Here is an 11148-nt window from a genome sequence, read left to right on the forward strand (position 1 = left end):
CCCAACAAAATCGCGTCCTTGATTCCGAGACTTCATTTTGCTTCATGCCTTGCTATCGTAGTTAATCCTGCACATGTAAAACATACTTTGATCTAGTCAATTAATACTAAGCATTAATCATGTTGTCCGGCATGTTATTGGTCCCTTGACGCTTCATCTGATTCTTTGGCGCATCGTCCTCTCTTGCGGCCTATTGTCTAATCGGTCAGTTGACTCTGCAACTCCAATATTCTTAGGACAATATCTGCTCTTCTTGGTTCGATGCCCGAATCCATGGCCCGAAGCCTTCTGTTGATACGTCGACCAATCCTCCGGCGCGACGTCCAATCTTCTAACATGTTTTCCTCTAGCACAACATGATTCTTCCTGCTTTAATTGTCTAGTCCTGATCGAAGCATCCTGCATTAGGATCGGAGTGGCACTAAGAGGAAGGGGTGAATTAATGCAGCGGATTAAAACTTATAAAATTGAAATTGATTTCGTAAATATGTAGAGATTTTGATTCGACGAAGGATGACTTAGTTAAAATAGCTCGAATAAAGGAAGTTAAGAATAGGGAGATGAAAACCGAAAGTTTGCTTCTAAGTAAATAAATGTTTCAGAAAGTTAAACACTCATACATTCAAGGAACACTATAATTTAAAGTGGTTCAGTCAAATGACCTACATCCACTTGCGAAGCCTTATTCAAATGAGGCTCTCAACTTCCACTAGCAAATCACTTCAAAGGGGAAGGACCAAATACCCCTCTTTCAACCTTTTTACAAGTGGTTCACACTCTTACAGATTTTTCAAAAAGAAAGAGGAAGGTGAACAATTAAGCGATTGAAAACAAGACTTTGCTAAAGCTTTTTCTCAATTTCTAACTTCTCAAAAGGTGTCCTCTCTACTGAGAATTGAGGGGTATTTATAGGCCCCAAGAGGATTCAAATTTGGGCTCTAAATTTGAATTACTTTTGGGTTTCTCGGTGCTGGCGGTGCCACTACCTGTTAGTATTTGACAGATAGTGTACTAGCGGTGCCACCGCCTATCAATGGCGATGCCACCACTTGTTAATTTTCACATTGATAGTGTACTAGCGGTGCCACCGCCCGACCTTTCGGGTCACTGGTTGGGCTCCAAATTTGATCCAAACCAGTCTAAATTCGGGCCTAGTTGGCCCCTAACTAGGTTATAGGATTAACCCTTAATCCTAACCTTAATTATATGTAAACTATGAAATTTGTTAGGATCAAGAGCACTAAGAGCGGGGGGGGGGGGGGGGGGGGGGGGGGGGAGGTGATGAATTAGTGCAGTGGAAAACTTTCGAGGATTAAAACTGCGTTCGTACGTTGAAATCCGATTTCGACGTAAAAGTTGTTTCATGCAGATAATAACTTTGAAAGCTTATGGAAACGTACTTGAAGTAAAGTAAGGAAGGCAGTTTGTAGTTAAGATAAATAGCACAAAGGAAATGCAAACCAGATTTTAGAGTGGTTCGGTCAAACGTGACTTACATCCACTTTCGGCTTCCTACTCCGACAAGGTCACCGACGTCCACTAGAGGCCTTTCTTCAATAGACGAAGGCCAACCACCCTTTTACAGTTTCACTCCTTTTGACAAGCTTAGGAGACAACCCTTACAAAATTTCTCTCCTCTCTTGAAAGATGAAAACTTGGAAGAAAAGAGGGAGGAGAACTTCTAGCCTTTACAACACTTTTGAGCTCTAAAAATCATAGAGTAAGATTGGATTTTCGGTTCTTTTTGGTTGCCCTTTCATGCAGGAAAGGGTGGGGTTTATATAGGTCCCAAACTGGTTTGAATTTGGAGCTCAAAAGTATCTTTTCCCGAATTTCTAGGGTCTTGGCGGTACTACCTCTTGACTAGGGCGGTACAATCGCCTGGCAGCTCGGAGACTGAGCCTCTAGGCGGTGCCACCGCCTGACAGGGGTGGTTGCACCACCCAGTCTCGCTCGGAGACTGAGCCTAGGCGGTGCCACCGCCTGATTGGGGCGGTTGCACTGCCCGATTGGGGCAGTTGCACCACCCAGCTTTCTTGGGAGACTATCTCCTCGGCGATGCCACCGCTGACCTTGGTGGTGCCACCGCCTAGTAGGAATTTTGGTCCGAATGAGTTGATCCATTTGGCCCAATTTGAGTTTATCAAAGGCCCAATTGCCCCCAGATTAAGTTAATGGGATCAACTCCCATTCCTAACTTAATCTACATGCTAACTATGATATTTCTTAAGACATTTACTGCAACTTGCTCCGGTGCATCAATCGCTTCTTCCGACGAGCTTCCGGCGATCTTCCGACGAACATCCGACGAACCTTCGGCGATGCTCTGGCAGACTTCCGGCAAACTCCTAGACTTGTGACGATCCACTTGGCGAGTTCCGATGAGCTTCTTTGGTAAGCTCCTGGACTTCTCGGATTTGTTCCCGCATAACCTCCGACGACTGTCCGGACTTTCGTCGAACTCTCGAATTCCCAACGTGATCATAGTCTTGACTCCGGTGCAACTCCCACTGCATGTCTTTCTTCAATCGTAGTTAATCCTGCACATGTAAAACAAAACTTCGATCGAGACAATTAATCCTAAGCAATTAACCAAGTTGTCCGGCATGTCATTGGTCGCTCAACTCTTTGTCCGATTCTTCGGCGCATCGTCCTCTTCTGCGGCCTATTACCCAATCGGCCAGTTGACTCTGCAACTCCGATATCCTTGGCACAATACCCACTCTTCTTGGCCCGATGCCCGAGTCCACGGCCCGAAGCCTTCTGTCGATATGTCGACCGATCCACTGACCCAACGTCTAATCTTCTAACATGTTCCTCCGGCACAACATGATTTTTCCTGCTTTAATTGTCTCATCTTGATTGAAGCATCCTGCGTCACTCAAAACACAGATTAAAACATAAATACAATTATCAATTGGTTTCATCATCAAAATACGAGATTCAACAATCTCCCCCTTTTTTATGATGACAACCAAATTGATGACGGAGTTAAACTTCACTCCCAGAGTTTAAACAAACTCCCCTATCAATATGCCATATTGATAGAACCTTGAATTCAAACTGAATTCAAGTCATTGCAATATTCATCATGAATACTTGTAACACGTCATCATGAACTTATGCATAAACTTATGCATAACATCATACTTCTCCCCCTTTGTCATCAACAAAAAGGAAAAGTCCAACTATTCTTGTGTTTGGAATATAGGTTCAACTCATTGTATGAAAAATATAGTATCAAATTTTATCATCATGCAATCAAGCAATTAAGGATGTGCAAGTTTAGCATGTTTTCTTTTCATGAGATAGCAACTGTTTGCTTCTCTTTAGACTACAAGCTAGCAATTTTTATGATATGCAAGTTTTACTACATACAAGCTAGCAAAGATTTCGAAAGCTAATGCAAGATAGCTTTCTTATGTAAGCTCATGATTCTTGCTTCCTTTGCAATGTTTGAGCTCGTAATTTTGCTTTCGTTGCAAAGTACAAGTTTAGCATGTTTAGCATCTTGAGATAGGCAAGATAGAATATTTTTGCACTTTCTTGAGATTTCAAGCTAGCAATTATCGGTGATGTTCAAGATAATAATTTCTTATCTTTTGAGAAGTGCAATTTTTGCTTTCTTCTTGAATTGTGCAAGCTAGCTAGTTTGCCTCTTTTCATGATGTCCACGCTAGAAATTCTTGCTCCCCCTTTGTCATTATCAAAAAGAAGGGAAGACCCTTATATCAATTTTCAGATTATGACAAAGGTAAGTATCAATCTTATTTGTGCATCATTATATATTCAAATTAAAACATACATAATTTTAAAAACCTTATTTTTCATGCATGATACCAAAAAATAAATCAATCATCATTAATGAGTATATCATATCATATATGATACTCAAACATTAAAATTTTTAAGTATTTATCAACATGTTGATCATGATACCAAACATTCATCATTTAAAGCATTCATGATACACATCATATGCAATACATCATGTACATCATTGTCATAAGAATTGCATGCATCATTTCAAATTCATGAATATTTCATCATTGCATGCATCATACCAAATCATAAAATATAAAATCATCATTAATGCATGATTCCAAATCATCATTTATTTCACATCATGATGGTACCAATTTTGTCAGATTACATCCTACCATGCATGATCGAAACTTCTTATTTGTATACATCAAAATAAATTAATGAATATTTTATGTATTCATATCATCACATAAGGAATATCAAGAAGAATTATTAGGTGATGAGATGTATTTCATTCATTCAAAGAATTTTACATAATAAAATTTAAGTCATAAGCCTTAAAAGATGTCATGAGAGAACATATAAACAATCTTGATTTATAAAATGAATACTCAAGTTATAATTTCAAAAAATTAAGAGAAACTGTGATTCATTTTAACAAATCTCCTCTTAAATAAATAACATAAATAATTCTTAGGAGATCATGAAAAAGATAGAATTCATTCAATCTTGTAAGAGAACAAGATATTAATTCATGCATATAAAATCTTGATTTAAGCATAAGAAATCTCATTTTATAAATTTTAAAAAATCAAGATAAAGCTCATTTAAATCATCAAATCAAGATCAATAGATTTTCAAAAATGAATTGTTAGGATCAAAAAAATTCGAAAATGAAATATAACACTTTCATGCATTCGGACATAGTTTTGCTATAGATTTTCAAACACAATCATGAAGATAAAACATGCTCATGATCATGGAAATTTTTGTATCCAAAACACATAATTTTCAACATGTTATTAAGGCATGTAATAGTGTAAAATTCTCATTATAGCAATTATATCCTACCATGCATGATCAAAATTTCTCCTCATTTTATCATATTTAACATGATTGAAGCATTGAACATGATTCATATTTAAAATGTGTCTTATGTCATAAGTATGAATCAAGTATTTGTGAAATCTAAAATCATCCTCAAAATCACATTCAATAAATTCATACATGACAAGCATAGATTTATTGAAAAGTCGATAAGATAGATGATTGCATTTTGTTTTTATAACTTTCTATTTATGTGATTTATTTCATGCATGCATGTTCTTTTCTTTTATGCCAAATAAAAACATGTATCAATATTTAGGATCGAAAAATGAATTTCGTCATAAAAATCATCAAGACCAAATCATCATGTATAACTTTTAAAATCTCATGCATAAAATCGTCAATCATGGTATCAAAAACATTTAATATTTTTATTACATCATTATGCATTACTTCAAATCAAACATGATTTCATTTAATCAAAATCGAGAAATTAGTTAATCAAACATGATACCATTCAACAATGTTAATCAAACATGATACACATTATTACTTCTTAACCACATATAGCATGATTTTATAAGGTATTTTTAATCATTTTGTTTATCATAAACATGTAATTTTCATGATTATTTTTAAAATTACTAGAATGATAAGCATGATTCCTAATTTTTGTATTTTCATTATAAACCATGTAATTTTCAAGAAAATTAATTCTAAACAAAGAAAAATACATCATGAAAAATATCAAGTAATTTTAAAATAAATTAAGGGGGTTTCGATTACCTCATCGTTGAATGCCATTAAGGCGTAGTTTGCCACCTCGCCTTTCTTGATTTTCTCCTCGTCTTCAGAGGAGCTTGATTCATCCCACTTTGTGTTCTTCTTCTTGCATTCAAAGCAAGTAGTTCCATTCTTTTTGTTCTTAAATTTTTGTTTCTTTAATTTTTTAAATTTCTTAGTGAGTAGTTCTTGTTCACCATCACTTGAGCTTATGCTCGAGTGGTCTTCAAATGTTCTATGTCCTAAATCCTTATTGTTCTTTGGAAGGTGGTTTTGTTCATCATGTTCATCATGTGCATTGCATACCATTTCATATGTCATTAATGAACCGATAAGTTCTTCAAGTGGAAAAATATTTAAATCTTTTGTTTCTTGTATTGCCATTACTTTTAATTCCCAAGCATTAGAAAGTGATCGTAAAACTTTACTAACAAGTTCAAAATTCGAGAAATATTTTCCAAGAGCTTTTAAACCATTGACGACGTCTGTAAAACGGGTGTACATGTCAACAATGATTTCGCTCAGCTTCATTCGAAAAAGCTCAAAATCATGCAATAAAATATTAACTTTCGAGTCTTTAACTCTACTAGTTCCCTCGTGTGTGATTTCAAGTGTTCGCCAAATATCAAAAGCCGTTTCGCACGTAGAAATCCAATTGAACTCATTTTTGTCCAAAGCGCAAAATAAGGCATTCATAGCCTTTGCGTTTAAAGAAAAATACTTCTCCAAATCTGACCATTCATTCATCGGTTTAGAGGAAAGTTAAAAACCGTTCTCAACAATATTTCATAAATCCAAATTCATAAAAATCAAGAAAACTCTCATTCGAGTTTTCCAATAAGTGTAGTCCAATCCGTTAAACAACGGTGGACGAACAACCGATAAGCCCTCTTGAAAGCCATGAAGAGCCATTTCTCTCAAGTGTAAATCCGAAATGAGAAATACCGAGCTCTGATACCAATTGTTAGGATTAAGAGCACTAAGAGGGGGGGGGGGTGAATTAGTATAGTGGAAAACTTTCGACGATTAAAACTGCGTTCGTACGTTGAAATCCGATTTCGATGTAAAAGTTATTTCATGCAGATAATAACTTTGAAAGCTTACGGAAATGTATTTGAAGTAAAGTAAGGAAGGCAGTTTGTAGTTAAGATAAATAGCACAAAGGAAATGCAAACCAGATTTTAGAGCGGTTCGGTCAAATGTGACTTACATCCACTTTCGGCTTCCTCCTCCGACGAGGTCACCAACGTCCACTATAGGCCTTCCTTCAATAGGCGAAGGCCAACCACCCTTTTACAGTTTCACTCCTTTTAACGGGCTTAGGAGATAACCCTTATAAAATTTCTCTTCTCTCTTGAAAGATAAAAACTTGGAAGAAAAGAGGGAGGAGAACTTTTAGCCTTTATAACACTTTTGAGCTATAAAAATCATAGAGTAAGATTAGATTTTTGGTTTTTTTTTGTTGCCCTTTCATGCAGGAGCTCAAAAGTGTCTTTTCCTAGATTTTCGGGGTCCTGGCGGTACTACCTCCTGACTAGGGTTGTACAATCACTTAGCAGCTTGGAGACTGAGCCTCTAGGCAGTGCCACCACCTGACAGGGGCGGTTGCACCGCCCAGTCTCGCTCGGAGACTGAGCCCAGGCGGTACCACCGCCTGACTAGGGCAGTTGCACCGCCGAGTCTCGCTAGGAGACTGAGCCTAGGCGGTGCCACCACCTAGCAGAAATTCTAGTCCGAATGGGTTGATCCATTCAGCCCAATTTGAGTCTATCAAGGGCCCAATTGCCCCCAGATTAAGTTAATGGGATCACCTCTCATTCCTAACTTAATCTACATACTAACTACGATATTTCTTAAGACATTTACTGCAACTTGCTCCGGTGCGTCAATCGCTTCTTCCGGCGATCTTCCGGTGAACATCCGACGAACCTTCGGCGATGCTCCGGCAGACTTCCGGCAAACTCCTGGACTTGCGATGATCCACTTGGTGAGTTTCGACGAGCTTCTTTGGCAAGCTCCTGGACTTCTCGGATTTATTCCCGCAGAGTCTCCGACGAACGTCCGGACTTCCGTCGAACTCTCGAACTCGCAACGTGATCATAGTCTTGACTCTGGTGCAACTCCTACTATATGTCTTTCTTCCATCGTAGTTAATCCTGCACATGTAAAACAAAACTTCGATCGAGACAATTAATCCTAAGCAATTAACCAAGTTGTCCGGCATGTCAATGGTCCCTTGACGCGTCGTCCGATTCTTCGGCGCATTGTCCTCTCCTGCGGTCTATTGCCCAATCGGCTAGTTGACTCCGCAACTCTGATATCCTTGGTGTTGGGAAATCATTGGGGGGCAACATCATATGCACAGCGGAAGAACAAGAAAACAAAAATCCCCGATTCCCAAAAAGATGTTTGTCGTCGTGCGAAGATTGGTGCGCAAAATCCGCAAAACACAAAACTGCGTATAGAGATTGTGTTACCTAGGGAGATCGTATATCCCTGTTCCCTTGCAGATCCTTAGGAGAGGGTGAAGGAGGTCAAGCATCCTCCTCTCTAGCGGTGATCCACACAGCAGGGTTGCGACGACGCTCCTCAAAACTCCAGGCTACTCTGAGGTGGAGAGGGAGAGGAGAATAGGAAAGGCAAGCAAAGACTCTAGCCTATGAGGCTGTGAATCCCTCATATTTATAGAGATCCCGTGTCAAACCCTAATGGGTCCTTCCCTAGTGGGTATTGGATCTGCATCCAATAAGACAAGGGCTCCGTCGGATATCTCATATCCGAACCTCTACTCATCGCAATGCCTACCATATGTGTGTGACCCTCTAGGCCCAATATCGAGCTGGCCGTGAGTCATACCTGTCAGAACTCCTTCTAACTCAGTGAATTATTATCTCTGTAATAATTCACTCGACTCATCGACTACGGACGTACTAGGCCACTACGCCATAGTCCCCAGACGATACAGGGGAATCCAATCCATTGGACCTGTCTGTCCTCAGTTACCATGTACCTATAGTCCCTCATCCATCTAATATTCCAGAGACCGTATATCGAGCATGGTGTTGTCAGACCCATACGGTTTCTACTCGAGTCTCGCTCTAATCGGATTCTCCCGGAGAACTCTTTCTCTCTCAACCCGAATGACCCTGGCCAGGGATTTGTCTGAGCAAGAACACATAGGATATTCCTCTCATGACGTCGAGAGTGGATGATCCTCTATTGACACTCAATAGCCCTCGTAAGGTCGACTACCACTCCCAATGACCAGCTGTACTAGATCTGGGGATAGCCAAACCTATAAGTCTGGTATCAAAGAGTGGAGCACTCATACAGGACATCCTTGGTGTCTCAAGTCTAAGGACCAGATACACCACTAGGACTACAGAATCACTGTCTGACAATAAGGCATCATCAACCATCCAGCATTCCGTAAGCGGATCAATCAATGAACTCATTCTCCAATGAGCACCTGTACTGTATCCCTAGTGTCCCTACACGAGCAGCTATGAGACCAGCTGCATCCATCATATGGATGGGTATATAGCACACCAGTCTATCCGGTTATCACGATGTCCTTCTCGAGTAACCTATGACCGGGATTATTTAGGATATGTGTTTAAAGGTGAACTGATCTCATTATCGTGATCTCATCACGATCCGATTCCCATTGCACAAATCCAAGGACATCACAATATATATATGCACATATGCAATTGTTATAAAGTGATATATGCCAAAATATAATAAGCAAAAAGATTATGTATCAAGTCACACGTGCCATCACTCACGTGATTGGCTTGCTGGGCACCTATGACTAGCAATCTCCCACTTGACCTAAAGCCAATCACCTATGTGTCTGATCCCCATCAGACTCCTGTGACGCTCATAGACAATCTGAGACAACGACTTTGTCAGTGGATCTGCAATGTTATCTTCGGATGGAACTCTTTCCACTACTACATCTCCTCGGGTTACGATCTCTCTTATAAGCTGAAACCTCCTCAGAACACTTCTGATGAGACCCGGGTTCCCTTATTTGAGTAATCACCCCATAGTTGTCGCAATATAAGGAAGTCGACTTGTCGCTATCTGTATCGACTCCCAAATTTGTGATGAACTTCTTCACCCAGACTCCCTCCTTTGCTGCATCCGATGCAACAATGTACTCCGCCTCTGTGGTCGAGTCAGCAGTGGTATCTTGCTTTGAACTCTTCCAACACACTGCTCCATTCAAGGTGTACACATACCCTAAATTCGACTTGCTATCATCGACATCAGACTGAAAACTTGAGTCAGTGAAGCCTTCAACTTTAAGGCTATTACCTCCATATACTAGTAAAAGATCCTTAGTCCTACTTAAGGATACACTTTACTGCTTTCCAGTGCTCCAAGCCTGGATCCGCCTGATACCTGCTCGTGACACTCAGAGCATGCGCTATATCAGGCCTAGTACATAGCATGGCATACATGATAGACCCTATTGCTGAGGCATAAGGTATCATATCCATGTTCGCCCTTTGGAATTTTCTATGCCAAACCTTTTGACAATGGTTTCTATGTACCTGGACTGGGACAAGCCAAGCATCCTCTTGGATCTATCTCTATAGATTCTAATCTCCAAGATATAGGATGCTTCCCCTATGTCCTTTATGGAGAAGTGTCTAGATAACCAAGTCTTTACTGTGGATAGCATTCCTACGTCATTCCCAATGATGAGGATGTCATCCACATATAACACCAAAAAGGTGATAGCGCTCCCACTTACCTTCCTGTACACACAAGGCTCATCTTCGTTCTTAACGAAGTCATAAGATTTAATTGACTCATCAAATCTTATGTTCCAACTTCGGGAAGCTTGCTTTAGTCCATAAATGGATTTAAGCAACCTACACACTTTATCTGGGCAGTTCTTGGACACGAATCCCTCAGGTTGCATCATATACACCTCCTCCTCGAGGTTCCGATTGAGGAATGCTGTTTTTACATCCATCTGCCAGATCTCATAATCATAGTGTGCTGCAATAGCCAATAGAATTCTGATGGATTTTAGCATTGCTACGGGTGAGAAAGTTTCGTCGTAGTCAACACCTTGCCTTTGACGATACCCCTTAGCCACTAGCCTTGCTTTATAGGTCTCTACCTTTCCATCTACTCCGATCTTTTTCTTAAAGATCCACTTGCAACCGATGGGTACAATACCTTCGGGCGCATCAACTAGGTTCTAAACCTTATTGGAGTACATAGAATCCATCTCAGAATTCATGGCTTCTTGTCACTTCCCGGAGTCTATACTCATAATAGCCTCCTCATAGGTCTGAGGATCAATATCCTCAGCATCCTCTCCTCTAATATGTCCCACATATCTCTCAGGAGGATGAGATACTCTATCAGACCTGCGTAAAGTTGAAAATTGTGTATTAGGTACCTGAACAAACTCGGGCTGTAGAGTGGTGCTTGAGCTTGGTTCTCTAACTTCGCTCAACTCTATCATTCTCCCACTGTCTCCGCCAAGAATGTGTTCTTTCTGAAGGAACACTGCTCTCTTAGCTACAA

This window comes from Musa acuminata, chromosome BXJ3-9 (genome assembly GCF_036884655.1).
Source record: "Musa acuminata AAA Group cultivar baxijiao chromosome BXJ3-9, Cavendish_Baxijiao_AAA, whole genome shotgun sequence".
Taxonomy (NCBI): Eukaryota; Viridiplantae; Streptophyta; class Magnoliopsida; order Zingiberales; family Musaceae; genus Musa; species Musa acuminata.